General features: G+C 55.3%; 1 protein-coding gene and 1 long non-coding RNA gene across 2 annotated transcripts in view; one reads left to right on the forward strand and one right to left on the reverse strand.

Annotated features, from left to right (window-relative positions):
• Positions 1–22,375, reverse strand: part of LOC117648613 (CD151 antigen-like) — a 99,746-nt gene extending 77,371 nt beyond the window's left edge. The window contains exons 1-2 of the mRNA XM_034391213.1: positions 22,119–22,375; positions 479–603 (exon numbers count right to left, since the gene is read on the reverse strand). The gene's annotated coding sequence lies outside the window, so the exon portion shown is untranslated. The remainder of the gene's footprint in view (positions 1–478; positions 604–22,118) is intronic.
• Positions 3,043–3,696, forward strand: LOC117648614. The gene is made up of 2 exons (XR_004587913.1): positions 3,043–3,090; positions 3,399–3,696. It is a non-coding gene; the product is annotated as an uncharacterized LOC117648614 (long non-coding RNA).
• Positions 22,376–24,124: the final 1,749 nt, after the last annotated feature.

The raw sequence follows: 24,124 nt of genomic DNA on the forward strand, positions 1-24,124 counted from the left end.
GGAAGGTACGCATTGCCGCGCATTGCTGTGGATGGACTGACCCTCCCGCACCTCATGTCCCGGACGCTCTCCGACCACCCCGCCAACCCCACGACCTCTGCCCGAGCTCGGCCCGAACCTCGACGGACGCTCTCCGACCACCCCGCCAACCCCACGACCTCTGCCCGAGCACCGCCCGCACCGGCCCGAACCTCGACCGGACGCTCTCCGACCACCCCGCCAACCCCGACGACCTCTGCCCGAGCTCCGCCCGCACCGGCCCGAACCTCGACGGACGCTCTCCGACCACCCCGCCAACCACACGACCTCTGCCCCGAGAGAGAGAGAGAGAGAGAGAGAGAGAGAGAGAGAGAGAGAGAGAGAGAGAGAGAGAGAGAGAGAGAGAGAGAGGCCACCGGCCCGTTACACCTTGGCCCACCTCACATCCGCACGCACACACACACATCTACACGCACACACAGCACGCTTGGCGACTCACCCCTCTCTTTCTGTTGGCAGTCGCGTAGCGGCGAGGACGACGACGACGAGGACGCCGCGGACGCCGGGGCGGGCACCGCGTGGCCGAACTGAAGAGCGCCATGTACGTCGCTAGGTGCTCCATGCCTGAAAAGTATGAGAGTGTTACAGAAAGTAGTCGTTCGGTCCCACCCCTCTCTCTCATTGCGTCTGGAAGGGGTTCTTTTATAACAAAAAAAAATAAATGACATCTCAAAAGGAATCTCTTATGTCTTAATAGAAACGTAAAAGGAAACGGGCGGAAAATGAATCATCTTGCATTTCAAAGACTAAAACAGCAACACCGCCGGGTTGCCGGACTTCTCGAGAACGCCAGATAATTTGATCTCCCGACGAAAGTTAGTCGTTAATTTTTACCTGGCGGGAAACCAGAGTGGGCTGTGCCAAAGTAAAAAAGTCACGACGAGGAAAATTATGGGACCATCCAATGTGTGTAGAAAAAAACAAAAAAAAAGGGCCAATGATGAACACGCCAGGTTGGAGCCGCATGGTTGAGTGTGTATGCTTCACACGTGGGTCTTAATAAAAATCGTTTTTCACAAACTGCTTCTCTTTTCCCTTATATGGCATCCCCACCAAACCAATTGCTTGGCAGCTTTGAATCAAACAGATGCACTCCGAATAGAAATGCAAACAACGGCAATGGTGCACACAAACGAAATGAAAAGAGAAGTTCCAAATCGGCAAAAAGGAGCAAGGGGAAATCACTGTGAATTTCGATGGACAAATCTAATGAATTTCAGTCGAATTTCGGTGAATGTCAGTCAATATTCGATGAATTTTAGTCAAAATTCGATGAATATCGGTCAAATTTTTATGAGTTTCAGTGAGTTTTAGGGTCAGTTGGGGTAATTATGGGACACGGGGTAAAAATGGGACAGCTGATTCTTAGTCAAGATTTGACATTTTTGAACGCATGACAAACCAAATCTTATGTTTTTATAGAGAAAATAACATTTGCTACGGCACAAGTTCTAAAATTTCGATTCTTGACTAAGAATCAGCTGTCCCATTTTTACCCCGTGTCCCATAATTACCCCAACTGACCCTACATATTTGATGAATTTCGGTGTACAAATTTGGCTGGAGTTATTTCCCCTTGAACAAAAAAAAGACTTGTGCATGCTCATGCGATGAGCCTGCGGCATGCGCCTGGAGTGGCCTGGCATGGCCCGGCATGGCAGGTGTGGAGTGGGGGGAGTGGGGGGTGGAACCGCGTGGAACGCCTCGTCCGGGAACAACGGTAAGCACGTCCACTGGGAAACCACGGGGACACGGAACCGAGTCACGCCACTATCACAACCTTGGAACGACACTGGAATAAGGTTTCGCGGCTCAGCACAGTGGGCCAGAAGACCGGTGGAGGCGGCCAAAATCCCGGACGCGTTTTGAGCTCCCGAGTCGCAGAATGGGACTCGAACCGAACGTGTGACCCCACCAATGGATTGCTCTCCGAACGAGGAACCCATCGGTGGCGTCACACGCTCGGTTCTAGTCCCGTTTAGCGACCCTGGAGCTCCCAACGCGTCTAGAGTTTTGGCCGCCGGCGCCGGTCTTCTGGCCCACTGTGCTCAGGAGGGGTACAGATGCGCTCGGTCCCTCTAGGACGGGGAGGAGAGTGACGAGGAGGAGGAGGAGGTGGAGCCGCCCAAGACCAAGGTGGCCGTGGCCGTGGAGATCGTCGCGGACAAGGCCATGCTCGCCGTCGAGGAGGCCCTGCACGTCGTCGAGCTGCTCAAGCCTGCGCTGCCCCCGCCGCCACCGGAACCGGAACCAGAGCCGGAACCCGAGCCAGAGCCGGTCGTAGAACCCGAACCGGAGCCCGAGCCGGAGCCGGTGCCCGAGCCCGAACCGGAACCCGTCGTCGAAGAGCCGCCGCCACCTCCCGAGCCGGAACCGGAACCGGGCCCGGAGCTGAGCGCCGAGGAGAAGGAGGCCAAGGAAGGCGCCGAGAAAGCCGAGGCCGCCGCGCTCAAGCTGGAGGCCCTGCTGGCCCAGATCGAGGGCATGGTGCACAAGATCGTACCGGAACCGGAACCTGTACCGGAAGCCCCCGCACCGGAAGAGGGCGCGGCGCCTCCGACCGAAGGGGCCGAGGGAGCCGAGGCGGCACCCCCGGCAGAAGGAGCCGAAGCCCCGGCAGAGGCCGCGCCGGCTGAAGCTCCACCCGCCGAGCCGGAACCGGAAGTCGCACCGGAACCGGAGCCCGAACCCGAGCCGGAACCAGAACCAGAGCCCGACCCGGCGCTGGTGCTGCTGGAGCACGTCGAGGACGAGGAGATCAAGGAGGAGGTCAAGTCGTGCGCGCTGCGCGCCAGGGCCGCCACGGAGCGCATCGGCGAGGCCATGCACCGCCTCAAGGAGACCATCGAGCTGACGGGGCAGCAGCAGCTCATGGACGCGCTCAAGGTGAGTGTCCCTCTTCCTTGAGACTGTGTCAAGTTGCCGCTGGAAACCGAGGTGACCGCGTGTCTGTGCAGGCCGCCCACGCCGCCGTCCTCGCCGCCCACACGCCGCCCGCCGCCGCCGAGCCGCCCGCACCGGCAGACGCCGCAGCCCCCGCCGCGCCCGCAGGTGGGTACAGCGCACAGCGACGCACAGTAGGCCAGAACACCGGTGGGGCGGTCAAAACTATAGACGCGGTTTGAGCTCCAGCAGAGACGCTATGCGGGACTCGAACCGAACGTGTGACCCCACCAATGGATTGCTCTTCGAACGAAGGAATCCATTGGTGGGGTCACACGTTCGGTTCGAGTCCTATCCAGCGCCTGAGCTCAAAACGCGTCCGGGATTTCGGCTGTCTCCGATATTCTGGCCCACTGACTGTGAGGCAGGCTTGGCCAAGGGGACAACACGCTCAACCAGTCTTGTTTTGTCGACAGAAGCGGCAGCCTAACGACTTCACCAGGACTTCACCAGGACACGCGACCAACAATTCACCGAAAAATTTCCTCCTTCCTTGTGAAACAATTCCCCGACTGATAATCGCACCCCATTCCATATGCATCTGCCAGACCCAAGGTCTGACCTGACATCGCCCAAAACCAACCCCCGGAGAGTCTCTCTCATTGTCAAGCATTCTAGAAGCTTTCGGACGAACCGCAGGTTCCCTCTTGACTTGAACAGATAACCTCTGAGAGCAAATAAAGAATCTAGTTTCCAGCGTGAGAACGAACCCGACCCACGTTTACCTTTTTGTCGAAAAGCACAGTTGTGTCGCATGGCGCAATTCTACACCCATTAAATGTCTACTTGTCAATATTCGCGCCATGCTTTCGAGAAGTGGGTTCTGGGAGTGGGTTCCGATAATCCGCCGTGACACAGTGGACTAGGAGACCGGTGGAGGCGGCCAAAATTCTATATGAGTTTTTAGCTCCAGAGTCGCTAAACAGGACTCGAACCGAATGTGTGACCCCTCCGATGGAATGCTCTCCGAACGAGGAATCCATTGGTGGGGTCACACGCACGGTTCGAGTCCTGTTTAGGAACTCTGGAGCTCAAAACGCGTTTGGAATTTTGGCCGCCTCCACCGGTCTTCCGGCCCACTGTGCGTGACCCAGCACAGGCTTCAATGGGGAGAGAAAAGGAGAGGGGGGAGGGAAGAGGACGCGGAGTCTCTCCATGACGTCACCGCGGCGATACCCCAGGGCCTGGGGCAACCCGGGGCCCAGGCGGTGGCTACCCCGCGCCCGGGACGTGAGGCGTGCCAGTGGCGGATCGATGTTGGGGAAGGTCAGTGGCACCAACCACCGCGTGGCTACGTGCCCTGCGAGCCGTCTCCCCTTGTCTCGCCTAGCCTCGCCTAGAACAGTGGGCCAGTAGACCGGCGGAGGCGACCAAAACTCAAACTGCGATTTGAGCTATCTCAGTGGTTCTCAACCTTGGGGTCGCGAAAAATTTTTGGGGGGTCGCGGCGAGGTGGCTGGGGTCGCCTGGGGTCGCGGCGGTTTCCCAGCTGGCCTCCAGGCCGAGCACTGCCGGGAACATAAATTCGCGGAAACTGCTTAAAAAAAGTCTTGTTTTGGGCCGACTTTAAGTTGCCACTGCGTCTGATCCGAGGCGGGCCTTCGTACTTTCTCAACGGCATTTGGTCTTTGGACCTTCCTTTAGCGTGCCGTTGTTGCGGAGTGCGATTATCCGCGTTAGTTTAGGAACAGTATTGGGTCAAAGTTGATCAAAACGGTAAAAAATGCCATTTAAAATTCGCGTTTTGGGCCGACTTTAAAGGCTTTGATCAACTTTGAGACAATACTGCTCCCAAACTATGGCGGATAATCGCACTCCGTAACAAAGGCATGCTAAAGGAAGGTCCCAAGACCAAATGCCCGTTGAGAAAGTACGAAGGCCCGCCTCGGATCAGACGCAGTGGCTGCTTAAACACGATTTTTCAAAGGCATTTTTGACCGTTTTGATCAATATTGAGCCAATACTGCTCCCAAACTGAGGTCAATAATCGCACTCCGTAACAAAGGCATGCTAAAGGGAGGGTCCCGTGGTGGGGTTGCGAAATTTTTCCTGGGGGTCGGGGAAATATTTGGCGACAAATTTGGGGTCGCGAGCCGAAAATGGTTGAGAACCGCTGAGCTATCCAGAGTCGCTTAACAGGGAACGAGCCGAACGACCCCACCAATGGATTCCTCGTTCGGAAAGCAATTCGTTGGTGGGGTCACACGTTCGGTTCGAGTCCCATTTAGCGACCCTGTGGAGCTCAAAATGCGTTTGGGATTTCGACCACCTCCACCGGTCTTCTGGCCCCCTGAGCGTACCCTCGCCCTGTGCAGCATTCGGGCCGGCTGCTGGCTGGCCACAAGGCCAGCGCATTGTGTGCTGCGGTTGGAAGTTGGAAATTTTATCCCCGTGCGCAGTCATTTTAAAACATCAAAACTGGAGAAGGAAATAGGACAAGAAAAAAAATATTAGTTCGAACTAACCGAGAAAACACATGCAAGAGCACAAATTTGTGCGTTTGAAACGTCACAACTTCAATTTCACGCGAATGCAATGCACAACATTGTAAATATTGATCAAGGAACGCTCAGTACAAATAGAAAAGAAGAAAAGTAGAACAAAATTAAAGGCCCCAACAAGGTTCATTCCTTTAAATTCGGTGATTAATAAATGCATTTAATTCTTTTTTAATGCTAGTCTGCACCCTGCAGATCTAATATGAGAATGTAGCCATCGACTACGTTGAGGGATGAGACATACGTACTACGAATAAAATGTCGATGCATAAGTACGACTCGAAATTCATGCGTACATACGCATGTATACCATGTCGTACACGATGAATCAGCGAAAAGGGTCGACTCCGGAAAATTAAGGCATGTATTTGTATGTTCAAATTTTGCGTACCTTTTCGATGAACACGACGACCAGTCGTGTAAATCGTTAACCATTTTCGTGAACATTGATCAAAGGGATGTTGAATTTGTGTGGCGATGCTCTGCAGCTCCCTTGCATATTCACCGAAAAAAAAATTGTGGCCGTCCGAAACGGCTTCCAGGATCGACTCCAGCGCTTGGAGCGGAGCGGAGCCTGGAGAATGGGTCTGGGGGTGGCGGTGGCGGCGGGGCACGGTGGGGGTCCATTGACGTCACAGTGACGTCACTACTGGCCTAGTTTCGTCCCCCCACCCCCCCCCCGCGGCCCGGGCCCCGGCCCAGCCCCATGCCTCAATGTCTCCGGTTCCCTGATGCCCCAAAAACGCGGCGAAAAGGGCGCCCGCCGCATTCCATCCCAAACGGTTCAAACGATGTTGTCCGAAGAATTCAACCGCGCAGAAGCCAAATTTCGAACGCTTTGACAAGCTTGAATACACCTACGTCTACTGCATCTACCTTCAATTGCGATCAGGCAAGTCCCTACAAACGGCTTTCCAAGACACTGCAGCTGAGAGTGGTCTTGGAGGTGCGGTGGGGCGGACGTGGGGCATTGAGTCAAGTGACGTACACTGGCCAATTTCGCCCCACCCCCGGCGGTCCCGTGAGCGCTTGCCCACCCGTGTGCTAGCCACGCGGCCGTGGCGCTGACCCATCCCAGCAATTCGTCCAAATCATCTGCCGACAAATGTGCATTTGCGACAAGTTTGAATGATCACAGCGCATTTCCAGTCCTGAACGGTCAAAACTTGCGAGTGTTCCTTGGACAGGGAACAGTGAGGCAGGTAGCCAAGTTAGACGGTTTGCAGAGTCCCATTGAGCGACTCTGGAGCTAATAACGCGTCCGGGATCTGTACCGCCCCCACCGGTCTTCTGGCCTACTGTGTGTCGCCACGATAGAAAAGCAGACTCAGCCTGCCTGATAAGCAACTTACAGGAAGTAAGAATATCCAGATTCAGATTAATAAGTATTCCTTAAATATTCTAATCAAATGATATATTCAGAGGAGTCCTTCATATTAACACATATTTGAAATGTTCTAAAATATTCAACTATAAAAACATCTTAAATATTCGATGGTGTCGACAAAAAGTTCTGATGAAGGGATGCTCATGCAAGTACTAGAGAACACAGCCCCATAGGGAGTTTGGCCGGGATTGAACGCAGAGACCAACAACCAGAAGTCAGACCAATCCACCACTTCTATTCATTTTTCAACGTTTCGACCAACTTTGCTGCAAGGCTGCCCCCAAACCAAGGCGGGAAATCGCACCTACGTAGTAAAATCCATTTCCTCGCCCATTTCCCAGCTTGGATTCAACGCAGTATCCGCCAAAGGTACGAACAAAACATCTTTTTTCTACGTAATTTTCAACGTTTTGACCGCCTTTACTGCGGGGCTGCTCCCAAACGCAATCAAACTTTGTAGAAAAGGCATGCTGCAGGATGCATCAAAGAAAGCAAATCACCCGGTAGAGGGTATGAGCCGTGACCGCCGCTCCATGACTTCTACTCTACACATTTGTCACGGCTTCACAGTGGTCCAGAAGACGGGTGGAGGCGGCCAAAACTCTAGACGCGTTTTGAGCTCTAGAATCGCTAAACAGGACTCGACGCAAGCGCGTGACCCCACCAAAGGTCTCCTCGTCCGGAGAGCAATCCATTGGTGGGGTCACACGTTCGGTTCGAGTCCCTATTAGCGACTCTGGAGCTCAAAACGCGAGTAGAATTTCGACCGCCTCCACCGGTCTTCTGGCCCACTGCGCGCCCTCGCCGGATTCCCTGTTGTAGGTTTTACATGACTTTTAGAGTGTACAAGTCGTGAGCGTGCACGGTGGGGCGTCGCCGTGACGAGGACGACGAGGATGCCGCCCCACCACGTCACTCATGACCGCACGGCGCCACCCACAGTGGGCCAGAAGACCGGTGGAGGCGGCCAAAACTCCAGACGCGTTTTGAGCTCCAGAGTCGCTAAGTGGGACCCGAACCGAACTTGTGACCCCACCTATGGCTTGCTCTCCGAACGAGGAATCCATTGGTGGAGTCACACGCTCGGTTCGAGTCCTGTTCAGCGACTCTGGAGCTCAAAACGCGTCTGGAGTTTTGGCCGCCTCCACCGGTCCTCTGGCCCACTGTGCCACCCACGCGCCACCCCGCTCCCTTCCCCCTTCTCACTCCATCATTCGGCAATGCCCCTCTTGGGTGAACGGAGAGTGCAAACCACGTGGTCGCTCACACGCGTGGTACGAAGTTCGAACTGCAAACGCATAGTGGGCCAAAATCCTAGACGTGTTTTGAGCTCTAGAGTCGCTAATTGGGACTCGAACCACATCGTGAGACCCCACCAATGGATTGCTCTCCGAGCAAAGAATAAATCACACACCCGGTCTGAGTTCCATTTAGCCCATTTCCGAGTGCGCTTTTCAAACAGCTTCGATGAGGAGAGAAAAAATCGAAAGTAAGAGGGGAAACAAATCTAGGGCCAGGAACCACACTCACGTATAAACTTGAGAAATAAAGGAGGTACAGTGGGTCAGAAGACCGGAGGCGGCGGTCAAAACTTTTAACGCAGTTTGAGCTCCAGATTCGCTGAATGGGACTCGAACCGAACGTGTGACCCCACCAATGGATTCCTCGTTCGGAGAGCAATCCATTGGTGGGGTCACACGTTCGGTTCGAGTCCCATTTTGACGACTCTAGAGCTCAAAAAACGCGCCGAGACTTTTGGCCGCCTCCACCCGTTTTCTGGCTCTTCGTGGGAGATAGGAGAAAATGGACACAAATATAACGCGGCTGATTTTTTGACTCTCTTGTTGCTTTCTTGTTTAAACGAAGACGCAGCGCCCGAGGTACAGACTGACGGAGCAAACGCAATCGACCCGCCGTGCAAAAGAGAGAGGGAGAGAGACGGATGATATGACGTCACGCGCCTGCATAGGTGACGTCACGGCTGCCCCAGTTTCGCTACCCCCCCTTCCCAATGCTCATTGCTCAGGCCACCGACGGCCGATTCGCGTTCGTTCGGAAAATTCCATCATGATGTAATACCTCACTAAGTAACGCCAAATTTTCGAATCTACTGTTTGACACCGCCGGCCGAACTGAACACAAATTTCAAATGTGGTAAGTTTGATTGCTGTTGTCAGAGAACAGGAGCGCCTGTCGCGTGCAGCGTGGCACAGTGTGCCAGAAGAACGGGGGATTTGTCCTCGAGGCGGCCAAAACTCTAGACGCGTTTTGAGCTATAGAGTCGCTAAATGAGGCTCGAACCGAACGTGTGACCCCACCAATGGATTCCTCGTTCGGAGAGCAATCCATTGGGTCACACGTTCGGTTCGAGTCCCATTCAGCGATTCTGGAGCTCAAAACGCGTCCGGGATTTAGACCGCCTCCACCGGTCTTCTGGACGACTTGGCGTGGGCATTGCTGCCCACAACTTGGCCTGCAGAAGCGCCTGTCGTTGGCAAGGAACACAACACTCCACACACAAGCGCCTGGCATGGGCAGGGTAGGCAACACCGCACGCACAAGCGCCTGTCACGGACAGGGTAGGCAACACTGCGCACAGCCGTGTACGACGGGTCGGCCCATGCTGCTATTACCATTACCATTACGGGCAGCCACAACGGGAGACACGCACTCTCACACTGTTGGCAAAGATAAAGCAATGCGACCCGGAAACTTTGACTGCGTCCTTTGCCTTTACCATTAACAGACATCTTGGAAGTACACACTAAATGTCATAGGACTATTTTAGTCCCACGATTTGCAATTTTAAGCACATCCGACGCTGATACAATTTTGTTCCCGCCTGGCGACACATTTTGTCCGACGCCTGCTGCAAATTGTAATTTCACTAGACAATTTGTCCCGCCTGACGGACACTTAATTGCATCACCACCGGATGTGCTTAAAATTGCATCATTCGTGGGACAAAAAAAGTCCCATGACATTTAGTGTGTACGCCTGGAAAAGTTGATGGCGCCAAAATTTGCTCCTTCGTAAAAATTACTTCAGTATCGGTTTCACTCAACGCCCCCGTTCGGTGAGAGTTTCCACTTTTCGGCGGGTACGGAACAAAGATGACCGGTGTGAAAAGACAAACCTCCTGAGATTCCCGATTGAGCGTCAAACCGCAATTTTCCGGCGACATTCGAGAGCTTCCCAATTATTTTCGACGGTGTGGGTTTCTTGTTTTGGGAGGAAAGAAAACCGGATCCGTGAGCCTCGATTAAGCTTCTGTTTTGGATGTACTTCCACATTTATCACAGTGTCATTCAATCAGCCACGGTGGGAAACGTTAACGAAATCAAAATCCGAGCAAAGTGTCGTAGCGCCTGCAGCATGGGCCGACCCGTCGAACAAGGCTGTGCGCAGTGTTGCCTACCCTGTCTATGGCAGGCGCTTTTGCGTGCGGTGTTGCCTACCCTGCCCACGCCAGGCGCTTATGGGCACAATGTTGCCTACCTTGCCTCTGACAGGCGCTTGTATGGGCCAAGTTGTGGTCAGCGATAGTAGTAAAACGGTGGGCCAGAAAGCCGGTGGAGGCGGCCAAAATTTCGGACGCGTTTTGATCTCCAGAGTCACTAAATAGGACTCGAACCGAGCTTGTCGGAGCTTGTGACCCCACCGATGGATTGCTCTCCGAACGAGGAATCCATTGATGGGGTCACAAGCTCGGTTCGGGTCCCGTTTAGCGACTCAAGAGCTCAAAACGCGTCTAGAGTTTTGGCCGCCTCCACCGGTCTTTTGGCTCCCCCTTTTTCGAATTTCGAACACGGTCCTTACGTAGTTAATGAACTGACGACCGCATCAATGGCTGCTCGTGCTTGCCACCCCCAGGGGCCGGGGGGGGGGGGGGGGGGAGCCGCGGGGTGGAGCCGAGCTGCCTCCCTCGGCTGGCTCGGCCGGACCTGGACCCGCCTGCCTGTATCGACACAGCACGCCCGTCCCGCGTCGCTCAATGAGCACAAATTCATGAATGAGGATTCGTTCAAATTCCTGTCGCTGGGCTCGGGCACGGGCCGCTCTCAAAATCTTCAAACTCCAACAAATCGACCGAAAAATTATTTCTAACCAACATCAAGATCCACACCATTGAGTCCCCGGGGAAGTCCAGGGGATCCCTCCTGTTTCCACGCCTCTAAAGCCTCGGCGGACTGTTTCAGGACAGGCACCTGCAGTACAGTGTACAGTACAGGCCTGTTGCAGTGTAGGCCTCGGCAGGCTGTTCCAGGACAGACACCTGCAGCACAGTTACCAGTGCAGGCTTCGGCAGACTGGTCCAGGACAGGCACCTGCAGTACAGTGTACAGTACAGGCCTATTCCAGTGTAGGCCTCGGCAGGCTGTTCCAGGAGTACAGGGTACAGTACAGGCCTATTCCAGTGCAGGCCTCGGCAGGCTGTTCCAGGACAGGCACCTGCAGCACAGTGTACAGTACAGGCCTGTTCCAGTGCAGGCCTCGGCAGGCTGTGCCAGGACAGGCACCTGCAGTACAGTGTACAGTACAGGCCTGTTCCAGTGCAGGCCTCGGCAGGCCCACCATGAATGGTGGGGGATCTAGGTCAGCGACAACATCCCAAGGACAACTAAATGCCGCATGACGTCACTGGGGCTCTGGCCAATGGGAAACGAGGTCGCGCATGAATGGGGGGGTGGAATATGGGTCAGCCACGTGGAGGGGTGGGCTGGCCCTCGGGCTGGCCCTCGGCCTGGCCTGGCCTGGGGTGGGGTGTTGACCTAGGCGCTGCCGCCGCTCCGCGCGCTCCGCTCCCTCCAGGGTTCGCGCTGGTCCCGCTCCGCGCGCTGGCTCCCTCCAGGCTTCCAGGGTTGCGCTCTGTGTCCTTCGAGTCGTCCTTCGGGAAGCACGCGCCCGCCGCGCGCCCGCCGCGCGCTGGGCCTTCCCTGTCCGCGCTCCTCCAAGCCATCCGCGCGCGCGCTCGACGCCCCGGGGCGGCCTTGACGGCCTCGACGGCCTGCTCCAGGATGGCCTTGACGTCCTCGACGGCCTGCTCCAGGATGGCCTTGACGTCCTCGACGGCCTGCTCCAGGACGGCCTCGACGGCCTGCTCCAGGGTGGCCCCAACGGCCTGCTCCAGGACAGCCTCGACGGCCTGCTCCAGGACGGCCTCGACGGCCTGCTCCAGGACGGCCTCAACGGCATGCTTTTGGACGGCCTCGACGGCCTGCTCCAGGACGGTCTCGACGGCCTGCTCCAGGACGGCCTCGACGGCCTGCTCCAGGACGGCCTCGACGGCCTGCTCCAGGACGGCCTCAACCGCATGCTTTTGGACGTCCTCGACGGCCTGCTCCAGGACGGCCTCGACGGCCTGCTCCAGGACGGCCTCGACGGCCTGCTCCAGGACGGCCTCGATGGCCTGCTCCAGGACGGCCTCGACGGCCTGCTCCAGGACGGCCTCGACGGCCTGCTCCAGGACGGCCTCGACGGCCTGCTCCAGGACGCCCCGACGGCCTGCTCCAGGACGGCCTCGACGGCCTGCTCCAGGACGGCCTCGACGGCCTGCTCCAGGACGGCCTCGACGGCATGCTCCTCTGGGGCCTGGTCCTCGACGCCACACCTGGACTCATCGCCGACCATCAGGAAAACGTTCGTAAAGTGTTTGCTTCTCAGCTAAAACAAATCAGGCTCGCACTTCAAAAGTAAAAAGCTCAGGTTTTTCGTTGCGGAGTTACTTTTTGTGCGTTTGGAAGATTTTCAGTGCAACTCTGAAAATCCGTTCGAGCAGATTTTTAACGAAGCGTAATTCTGAAACTCGCGAGGAATTTCGAACAAACTTGCACGTGGATTAGCATGTAAACATGCTTGTGTGATTTTGCAGAGAAAATTGAAAGAATAATTTCGTTAAAAACCACTGTGTGGTCTCGTAAATAGAAGCAGAAGGAAGTAACAAATACAGAACAGAGTCTCAAAAGAAGCCCTAATTTGAAACTGGTTGAGTCAAAACGTCGTATGTGGTACCAAACAATTTTAGAGAGATGTGAATGCGAGGGCGTACGTTCAGCAGTGTACGTTTGACTCCAGTCTAATCATCACTTTTGTCAAAATCATTACTAGTTTCGCCAACCATTCCGCACAGTCCAGAACTGTGCCGCCGAATTTTGTACTGAACGGCGCCTGCAGTTGACACAATATCGAACTTTTAATTCAAACATTCCTTGTCTGTTCCTTCGTCCTTCTTTCTGCTTTCAACCGCCACTTTTGCCTGCCTTTGTTGTATACGAGTTGGTTTTAAACTTTCTTTTTATTGTAGTTTCCTTTTTTTTGAAAGGGAAGTGGATTTGTTTCTTCAGGAGTGTATTGTGACGCTCATGCTCACGAGTTCCATTCCGCAGTTAGATTAGTGAACGCGCAGCGCAGTGTTTTAGAGAGACGCTCCGAAATCGCTCTTAAAGCAGCACACGCGAGACAAGCCAAGGGCGCCTGTCGAGATCACAGAGAGTCAACAGGCGTTCCAAACTCTTGTACCACATGAGACAAATGACGAACGCGGCAATCTTGTTCATTCCACACCAGTGGTTTTTCGGCTTGTCGCAAAGAGCAAATGGCTGCATTTCGTCCCCGCGGATTGACACAGCCCCCCGGAAGACGCAAGGCATGGCACATGGCACCCCCTTCCCCTTCCACTGCAACCACCTGATGCACATCGGTTCCGCGGGGCGAGGGGTAGTGCCAAGGCCAGTTACGCCCAGCAGGTAGCGTCGATACCCCACGCCGAGGCCCTCCCACGCGGGGTATAGCGACGAAGGGACGCGGCGGCGCACAGTGGGCCAGAAGCCGGTGGAGGCGGCCAAAACCCTAGACGCGTTTTGAGCTCCAGAGTCGCTAAATGGGACTCGAACCGAACGTGTGACCCCACCAATGGATTGCTCTGCGAACGAGGAATCCATTGGTGGGGTCACACGTTCGGTTCGAGTCCCATAGAGCGACTCTGGAGCTCAAAACGCGTCTAGAGTTTTGACCGCCTCCACCGGTCTTCTGGCCCACTGTGCGGCGGTGGGCTGGCTCGGGCGGGGTGGGCGCAGGCGACGAACGGGAGTGTGCCCTTTCGAGGCGCGAAACATTTACATAAGATGAGTTTCCTCTCAGGTCTGAGAAAGAAAACAAAGCACAATTGTGATCCATCGTTGTAAAATTCTTATGGACAACCCCCACCCCCAACAAAGAAAGAGGGCAAAAAAACGCCTGCTCTGGGGCGGAGTTGAACCCTAGAATCCAACTCAGGGAACCGGCACACTTGTGCCCACGGCCACTGCCCCGATCGGCTTGAAACAACAAATTAACGATTTTAAAGTGGCGCGCTGCGACGGGACTTCCGGTCTGCCCGGAAAGAGGATACCGGAGCGAGCCGAGCCTTCCGGGCGCTTCCGAGGCTTCGCCAGTGTCGGCGAGCAGCACACAGTGGGCCAGAAGACCGGTGCAGGCGGACAAAACTCTAGACGCGTGCAGAGCTAGAGTCGCTAAATGGGACTCGAACCGAACGTGTGACCCCGCCAATGGATTGCTCTCCGAACGAGGAATCCATTGGTGGGGTCACACGTTCGGTTCGAGCCCTGTTTAGCGACTCTGGAGCTCAAAACGCGTCTAAGGTTTTGGCTGCCTGCGCCAGTCTTCCAGCCCACAGTGCGGCAACACTGAATGAAGGAAGCACAGGCAGAGCGGAGGGACATGTGACGACGCGTCGCACCCAGGAAAGCCTGTGAGGACGAGGGCGACTTATCAATCATTGACGGAATCGATGCCCTCAAGTCAATGCAGTATTCGCATATCCTTGATGGCCTAGAGGCCGCGGAGGCCAGCGAACTGCCCACTGCCCTCGAGTCCAGTCGCGTGTCGCACACCGGGCAAGCAGACCGGTGGAGGCGGTTCAAATCCCGGACACGTTTTGAGCTCCAGAGTCGCTGCACCAGACACGAACCGAGCGTGTGACCCCACCTATGGATTCCTACCTCGGAGAGGAATCCATCGGAGGGATCACACTTTTGGTTCGAGTCCCATTTAGCGACTCAAAAAAGCGTCTACAGTTTTGGCCGCCTCCACGGGTCTTCTGGCCCACTGTGCAGTTTTAATAGAGCAGTCACACCCGAAGAGGGTCTTATTGAATCGAAAACAAGTCAATCCCTCGAGGTGCTCGAGGTAGACTCATTGCAATCAAGCCGAAGATTCATTACATGACAAAATGAGTCAAGAAGGGATATTTTAAAGTTAGCCATCGTAATCGGCACACCTTCGATCAGTACGAATGAAAATAACAACTTTTTAAATAATTTGCTGCAGCTCATGTACCACTTCAAACAAGCGTTTCCTGGGTGCAGAGAGGAATCCAAGCGGAAAACGTGACCCAACGGCCCTGCTCGACGCGGTCCTCTGGCCGACACACCGCACAGGGGATCAGAGCCTCTGCCCCTTAGGCGGCCAACTCTAACGATTTGAGCTCCCCCCACGCACCAAACGCACCCCCCCCCTACCCTGGGCTCCTCTTCGAGGCCAGGGGACGGGTCAGCGAGAAGCCATCTGGGTCAACCGTCGAAATTGGCCGCCCCGGGCCGGACTAGGCCCAGGACCCTTCAGGGGGGAAACGGGCCCCTGCCGCATGGCCCCTCTAACGCACCGCCCCGACCCCCCAAGACCCCACCGTTTTACACTGGCCAGCCGCGAGAAGCCATAGTCGTCCGTCAGGGCCCGGGCCCGGAGAGGGCCAGGGCGCCGGCGGAAGGGCGGGGGGGTCAAAGCCCCGGACGCCCTCACTGGAAAACTCCAAAGTCGCCAAATGGGCCTCGAACCGAACGTTGTTTGACCCCAACCCAACCATTGATTCCTCGTTCAGAGAGAGCTATCCATTGGTGGGTTCACACGCTCGGTTCTAGTCCCATTTAGCGACTCTGGAGCTCAAAACGCGTCTAGAGTTTTGGCCGCCTCCACCGGTCTTCTGGCCCACTTGCTTGAAACGAAGCCTAGACAAGGAACTCCCCTATGCATTTAGATCGGGTTTGGTTCCGGAGTAGGATGCTCTAGGAAACGGAGGCGCTTTACATTTACCTGGATTTCGCTCACCATGATTAGCCCTGAGTCCAACAAAGGATTTCAAAAGCAAAATGGTTGCAAAAACTGATCGAACACAAAGTGCACTCCTTTTCGAGAGAAATATGGTGAGTGTACATTACAGGCCAGCTGAGTCAGGCTGGCACCCGTAACACGATTTGGGCCTCCATGGCCAGGTCAGGGCCCCGAGCAGGGCCCCGATGGGCTGACCTCCCCGCCACCGCGGTCTGTCTCGGTCGCATATGATCCGCAAGCGGTCGCCGCTGTAGGGCTGTACGAGCGGGCGATTGCAGTGGAGCGGAATTTGAAACGGGGGTCCATCGCACAGTGGGCCAGAAGAGCGGTGGAGGCGGACAATACTTTGGACGCATTTTGAGCTCCAGGGGCGCTAAATGGGACTCGAACCGAAAGTGTGACCCCACCAATGGATTCCTCGTTCGGAGAGCAAGCCATTGGTGGGGTCACACGTTCGCTTCGAGTCCCATCTACCGACTCTGGAGCTCAAAACGCGTCTAGAGTTTTGACCGCCCCCTGGTCTTCTGGACTACTGTGCGTTGTCGGTGCATTTCGCTGGCAGTGCAAGCGCGGCTCCAGGTAGAGGGTAATGGGGGTAACTACCCCTTCCTTGGGAACTAGACAAGCCGCCTGGAAGGTAGGCAAAACAGCACTATTTTCCCTCTTTAAATAGGCAAAAGTCATTATTTTTCTCTCGATCCTCTCAGACAAATTCTGGAGCCCTGCCCGAGGCACTGCCCGCCGAGGCATTGCCGCAAGAAGCACTCGACGAGTGAGGCCACCAAATGCCCTACAAGTGACATAAGCCGAGTGAGGGTGGCAGCACGGCAGAGGCCGGCACACTGTGGCACAGGCCGCCACAGGCCGAAGGGGGCTGACCGAGCAGTCCCCGATGCTATTGGTCGATGGGCCCACAAAGACGACAAAACACCTCGTAGTTTCTTTTTACACAAATTGCGCCGTCAAGACAGCACACTGAGAGTCGTTTCCGTCGCTCCGTCTCTCCCACACCTAACACCCAACGAGTGCGAGAGAGACAGAGCGACGAAAACGACTTTCGGTGCGGTCAAAGCAGTCTGAATGAAAACCTGGGCCTGCGGCCGCTGCGGCCTGCGTCAAAATGTCAACACATCACTTGCCTCCTGGGGTTCTGCTTAGGGCCAGTTTGGGGCTCAGTTTGGGGCAAGTTTGAGACGAGTTTTCGGGCTCAGTTCGGGGCTAGTTTGGGGCAAGTTTGAGGCTAGTTTGTGGTCAGTTTGAGGCCGGTTCCGCGTTCGCCCTACACTATCTCATCAAAATGATTCAGATTCACAATATAGTTTCAGTCGAAGGAGCCACCTGCCTAGGCAAAGATGGCCACCGTCCCAGCATGAGAGGGGGAGAGAGAGAGAGAGAGAGAGAGAGAGAGAGAGAGAGAGAGAGAGAGAGAGAGAGAGAGAGAGAGAGAGAGGAGGGATAGGGTATACGACCTGGGGCTTCCCAGCCAGGGCTCGGCCGCGGCCACAGGGCTCGCAGGCCTCTAGGCCCAACACAGAGGAGGCAGGACATCCCTAGGACACTATGAGGCCCATAGGTCAGCGAGGCTAGATCAGAGCACCGCAAAAGCCAGACCCTCTAGAGTCAAACTAAGTCACTCATATCGGAACATCCAAATCAGGATAGGAAACATACACAGTGAGAAGAACGGAAAAAAGCACGGAACATGTCTGGTCAATAATTTGCCTGGACCGTCCGTACTTGCCAACTACGGAACGTACCGTACTCTTTTTCCGTACCCATTTACATGGGTTCATATGGAGCAAGTACGGAACGTTCCGTACTTTTCTCCGTACCTCCGCACTATGTTTTTCTGTACCATTTCCGTACAAAAGTACGGAATTTTTTACAGTGTAAAGTGGACTGGAACGTTATCGAGTGATGAGAGTCACGCATCCGATGCAAATTCATTTGCAGGTTTTCATTCAACTGTAGGAAACGGGCGCGGGGGCGAAGGGCAGGGGGCGCCGGGGAGTGGGGGCGGCAAGGGGTGCTGGCTGGCGGGGTGCAAGTTGGAGGGGGCAGATGGGCGGGGCGAGGTGAGGCGGGGCGGGGCGGGGCGGGGCGAGGCCTAAAGCCCCTCCAATACTGTTACTTAGTTTTAAGAAGGCGACGTGGGCGCCACAGACACACCGGAGCTGCAGTCGACGCCCGGCACAGCACCAGGAAGCATCGCCATCGCCCCCGCTGCCGTCGTCGCCGTGCCAGCCTCACGTCGCACAGTGGGCCAGAAGATCGGTGGAGGCGGACGAAACACTAGACGCGTTTTGAGCTCCAGAGTCGCTGAATGGGACTCGAACCGAACGTGTGACCCCACCAATGGATTCCTCGTTCGGAGACCAATCCATTGGTGGGGTCACACGCTCGGTTCGAGTCCCATTTAGCTACTCTGGAGCTCAAAACATGACCAGGATTTTGACCGCCTCCGCCGGTCTTCTGGCCCACTGTGTGGTGGGCTGGCGAGCTGGCAGCCCCAGTCACCACGCAGCTTCGGGTGAGTCCCTAGTTCCGAGTTCTGTGCAAGGTGCCCCGACTGCATCACTGGTAAAACTCAGGCCTGACTTGGCGCCTCTCGAGATGCGTAGTCCGCAAGCCCTTCTTCAAGGGTTTGCCAGAGAGGCGTTTTTGCGCTCCGCTCCTCCTACACTGTAAAACCGAAGCCTAGTTGTCTGCTTCATTCAAGCATTACAACAACGCTTGAAGACCTGACGCTTTGAGTCACGCGCAGAGACGAAATCCTCCCGTGAAATTATATAGGTGGGAGAGGAGCGAAACGGAGAACAACGATTGAAGCCGAGCATGGCACTGTAACCACTACGCTTGACGAAAGGCGTAGAACTAGGCTTCAGTTCCACCAGTGTACTTAACTGTTTGTGTGTACAGCCTTGAAACGAAGTTGTACGCCTTAGAAGGGCGCAAGGTCCCCAAGCTTAGTTGAATGCTTGCATGGAGCGCAGAGGGCCGCGCTTTGGTTTTACCTCTAATTCAAGTGAACCCACCCGGCGTTCAACATGAGTTTCGAAATTGCGTCATGCTGTACCGGCCTTGGGCTTGCGGACCCTGTCTATCATTCCTTCACAGTGGCGCGCTCTGCTGCTCCGAAGGGGTTGGTTCCAAGAGCGGCGAACTTACACCAATGCTCCCACCAAGGTCCGGTGAAAACCAATCCACCTGTTTCTAATGAAAGCTCGGCGGCCTGGACACCAGTGTCTTCGAACCAAGGACGGGCTGGCACAGAGTGGGCCAGAAGACTAGGGCCAGTGGCCGAAACTTTAAACGCTATTCGAGCTCCAGATTCGCTAAGAGGGACTCGAACCGAGTGTGTGACCGCACCAATGGATTCCTCGTTCGGAGAGCAATCCATTGGTGGGGTCAGACGTTCGGTTCGGGTCCCATTTAGCGACCCTGTAAAGCTCAAAATGCGTTTGGGATTTCGACCACCTCCACCGGTCTTCTGGTAGCCGCACTGCGCGGGATCACCCTGCCGCCCCGAGTCGATGGATACCCAAGAACAGTGCGCTCTGACACCGAAGCACAGTGGGCCAGTAGACCGGTGGAGGCGGCCAAAACTCTACGCGCGTTTTGAGCTCCAGGGTCGCTAAACATGACTCGAACCGAACGTGTGACCCCACCAATGAATTGCTCTCCGGACGAGGAGTCCATTGGTGGGGTCACACGTTCGGTTCGAGTCCTGTTTAGCGACTCTGGAGCTCAAAACGCGCCTGGAGTTTTGGCAGCCTCCCCCTGTCTTCTGGCCCACTGTGCGAAGCATCCGTTCATCGCCCTGTCTCTGTCGCACTCGTGCGGCGCCCCGTCGGGGTGCGAGAGAGACAGAGCGATCGAGGCGGCAGCTGTCTCTGCACGTGGCGTTGCCGTGGCGTTGCCGGGCGTTGCAATGATTTCCGGGGCGAGGCCGTCGGCTGGGGCTGTATCGACTGGCAAGTGTGCATTATTAAGACCAGGCCGTGGCGTCCAGCCGGCCAGCCCATGAGCCAGCCGGCCGCGGCGTGGACGGTGGAACCCGGAGGCCGGCCCACAGTAGGCCAGAGGACCGGTGGAGGCGGTCAGAATCCCGGACGCGTTTTGAGCTCCAGAGTCGCTAAATGGGACTCGAACCGAACGTGTGACCCCACCAATGGATTGCTCTTCGAACGAGGAATCCATTGGTGGGGTCACACGTTTGGTTCCAGTCCTATTTAGCGACTCTGGAGGTCAAAACGCGTCTAGGGTTCGGGCCGCCTCCACCGGCAGTCTTGCCCACTGTGCACTGCCCACGATGCACCAGTGTCGAAAGGGTTGCCAGCCCAGCAAGCCGAGCGAGCGGGCTGAACCTGGACATTGTTGCCGGGAAGTTGCCTCGTGGGGCCTGGAAAGCCGGACGATCATTCGCGGTCCAGCCATCATCAGCAACAGCAGGCTGAGGTTGGCAACCCTGTGGACACTGGCGCGTCGTGGGAGTTTTGGCCTACTAAAGGTGGCACCACTGGGCCGGGTAACTTGAGGCGTTTCCCTGCCGCCGTCCGCATGCCGTGGAGGCCGTGGAGGCCGTACGGCCAGGCTGTCGATGAAGTCATGAAGTGCGTCCGGTGCGGTGCAGTCGACTGAACGCGAACCCGGACCGGCCGGCCGGCCGCCCCAATCAGCTGGCGGGGCGCTCGGGTTACGGTGCAGGCACGCCGCAAGGCACCGTGCTCCCACTGTGTGTGGCCGACGCCCCCACCTGCCGCTCCGCCGGCAGACGCATTCCGAAAGTCCTTTTCGCCGTTCTGTCTCTGTCGCGTCTCCACGGGGCGCCCCGCGAGTGCGAGAGAGACAGAGCGACGAGCCTGCTTCAGCCGCCTCGCCTCCATTCAAGATGAAACTTGAATGAGGGAATACGGGCTGTCACGCTGTCACATGACAGGTTCGGTCGATGTCACCGCTGGCATCGGCAGCGACTGGCCGAGTGGCAACTTCGTCGCCGTGCTGCGCCATGCACACCGTCAGCCCCGCCACCCAGAGCATCGCTCGGCGTTTAGCACCGTTTGACCTCTAGCCGATAGACTCAGGAGGGCCGCCAGTGGGCCGGAAGACCGGTGCAGGCGGTCAAAATCCCGAACACGTTTTGAGCCCCAGGGTCGTCGAACAGCACATGAACCGAACGTGTGACCCCACCAATGGATTCCTCCTTCGGAAAGCAATCCATTGGTGGGGTCACGCGTTTGGTTCGAGTCCTGTTCAACGACTCTGGAGCTCAAAACGCGTCCGGGGTTTAGGCCGCGCCCACTGCCGGTCGGTTCGACGTTGTCGCCTGAAAGTAGGCAAAAGGTGTGACATATGGACGCCCTATCGAAACACAGACGCCCTAGCATGGAGTGCGAGAGAGACAAAGCGACAAAGGGATCCTCGGAATCAAGTGTGTGACATTCGTTTCGTACATAACAGCGTACCTACCAGCGTACCTACAATGGGATTCCCTATGAAGATACGTACGTTGTTCTGTCAGATGATCACTCAAGTGGCTCCCGGGGGAACTGTGTCCATGGGGGCTTTTTCCAGTGGTTGACCCAACTACAACTGCCACGCCCCCTACCTCTACCCCAACCACCGAGAAACACCTTCAGTGGTTTTGTTGTGATTCAGCACACGGTTCCGCGTCAACGTATCCACGCAGACAACAGACTAATTCAGAGAGTAGTTTTCGTCGCTCTGTCTCTCTCGCACTCATGGGGCGTCCCCCATGGATGCGAGGGAAACAGAGCGACGAAAACGACTCTCGGAATCCGTCTGCAGCTGAGCCGGCGCGCCTGTTTGAGGTTATGCCGGTGCCGTCTGTCCTCGTCCCTCAGCGGCCAAAACTCTAGACGCGTTTTGAGCTCCAGAGTCGCTAAATGGGACTCGAACCGAACGTGTGACCCCACCAATGGATTGCTCTCAGAACGAGGAATCCATTGGTGGGGTCACACGTTCGGTTCAAGTCATGGTTAGCGACTCTGGAGCTCAGAACGCGTCGAGTTTTGGCCGCCTGCGCTGGTCTTCTGGTCCACTGTGCGGCGTCGTCCTGCAGTCAATCGACGAGCCCGTCGACCAGGGCGGTCCCGGCACGAAGCAATGACGATCAAACTCACCGGGACGCAGTCAGCTGTCGCTCAGTCGGAACAGTTTAAATGTTGAGGTCGGAGGGCGAGGCTGCCACTGCACTGGCGGACACTGACTGGGGCTGTGCTCTCGACTGGAGGCTGGAGGGGCCGTGGTGGGGGCGGCGGGCTGCTGCAGGTTGAGACACTGCCGGCGGCGTTGTTGAAACTCCGCACGGATACTTAACGCGCGAAAATAATCTGCACTTGAGAGTGACACTTCATGTCGCTGGGTTTGCTCAGGGACCGGCCTTGCCCAGCGCGTTCAAACGACAGTCGTTGCGCGGGTCGATGCAATTTCTCATCACAACGCATCTTGTGCTATGAGAAATTGCCGCGTACGAAATGCTGTTCTGGGGAAGGGAACGACCGCACAGTGGGCCAGAAGACCGGTGGATGTGGCCGAAATTCTAGACGCGTTTTGAGCTCCTGAGTCGCCAAAGGGGATTCGAACCCAACGAGTGACCCCACCAATGGTTTGCTCCCCGAAGGAGTAATCCATTGGTGGGGTCACACGTGCGGTTCGTAGTCCTGTTCAGCTACTGGAGCTCAAAACGCGTCTAGAGTTTTGGCCGCCTCCACCGGTCTTCTGGCCCACTGTGCGTTCGGGTGTCACGTCATTTTTAATTTGTTGGCCGTGTTTGTTGCGAGCGTTCGCTGGAGGGAGGCAGGTTACTCCCAATCCGCGCGGCAGACGACTCTCTCTCTCTCTCTCTCTCTCTCTCTCTCTCTCTCTCTCTCTCTCTCTCTCTCTCTTCCTTCTCCTCTCTCTCTCTCTCTCTTCTGCCTTCCGCCAATCTAACTTCACACTTCACCTGACGTGCACGGCACGAGGTGTCCTTCTCACTCTCACATCACATCTGTTTGTGCGGCTTCCGGCCAGGGATTAACTTGCCGGGCTTCACCTTCGCCAGGCTTCATGTCGTCTGCTATGCGCCGCACTGCAGTCTGCAGTGTAGGGCCCTTCCTCGCCGCACCCCTTCCTGCCCGCCCCTGCCCTGCCATCACTCTCTGATGATACACTGATACCACCCCCATTTCTGTTAGTTTTACAGAAGGACGCGACATCGCGCAGACGCCTTCTCTCGACTCGGCTCCTCATCGAAACTTCGTCAACGGAGGAGCATTTGTTTGGCCCAATTGCAGCTGCTGGACACTGCACAAGATTAGACTTTTTAAAACTCTTGTGCGTGTGACAGCGGCTATTGTTGGTGCTTAAAACTCTACAAACCGAGGGTCATCAAATCATCAATCAAGATCTTGTCCTAATCTACCCTCAAGTCGACGATCAAGTCAAAGAAAAGGAACACTCTACGATCATTTGGAAGCTTTCTGTAGTCGTAAGCTTGTAAGTTATGGGTCTTCCATAAATTTCATTCCCTTCCTCCTTTAGTTTCAAATCCTGAAGATTTCCATCAGAGAGCATCACTGTAAATAATTGCTTTTTTTATGTTCTGAGGAATTCATTGCTTGATGAAGGGACAATGAAAATCAAGCAAATATCAAAATCAATATAATTTTATTAATGGAATAAAAAATTCGATGCATAAAATACAGAATTTACAAAGTTTTAAATTACACTATTGAATCATCAACAATTTTCAAATTTTAACTACTATCACTTTTGATGTTCACAGTTATGACGTCCAACACCTGAATGAGGTGCTACAAAAATAAGCTAATAAAATACAGTCATGTTACATGGTAGTACCAAGTTAAAGAGAATACTCAACACAATTGTATTGCAGGTCATTCAGTCTATAAACTTCTCCTTTGCTAATGTTAAAATTGTACATTAAATTGTAGCCCATCGACTAGTCCATTAAAATTAAAGCACAGAAAATTGTGACATGTATGTATGTACAATTGACTTAACCATGGTATTTAAAATAAATTTTGATTTTGATGTAATGTGATTGGCTGTTCTTTTTTTTTTAATGTTTGATGCCTAGTGGCTGGAAAACACAAGAGTTGCAGCACAACACTCATACAAAATA

This window comes from Thrips palmi, unplaced genomic scaffold (genome assembly GCF_012932325.1).
Source record: "Thrips palmi isolate BJ-2018 unplaced genomic scaffold, TpBJ-2018v1 HiC_scaffold_3, whole genome shotgun sequence".
NCBI classification, from domain to species: Eukaryota; Metazoa; Arthropoda; class Insecta; order Thysanoptera; family Thripidae; genus Thrips; species Thrips palmi.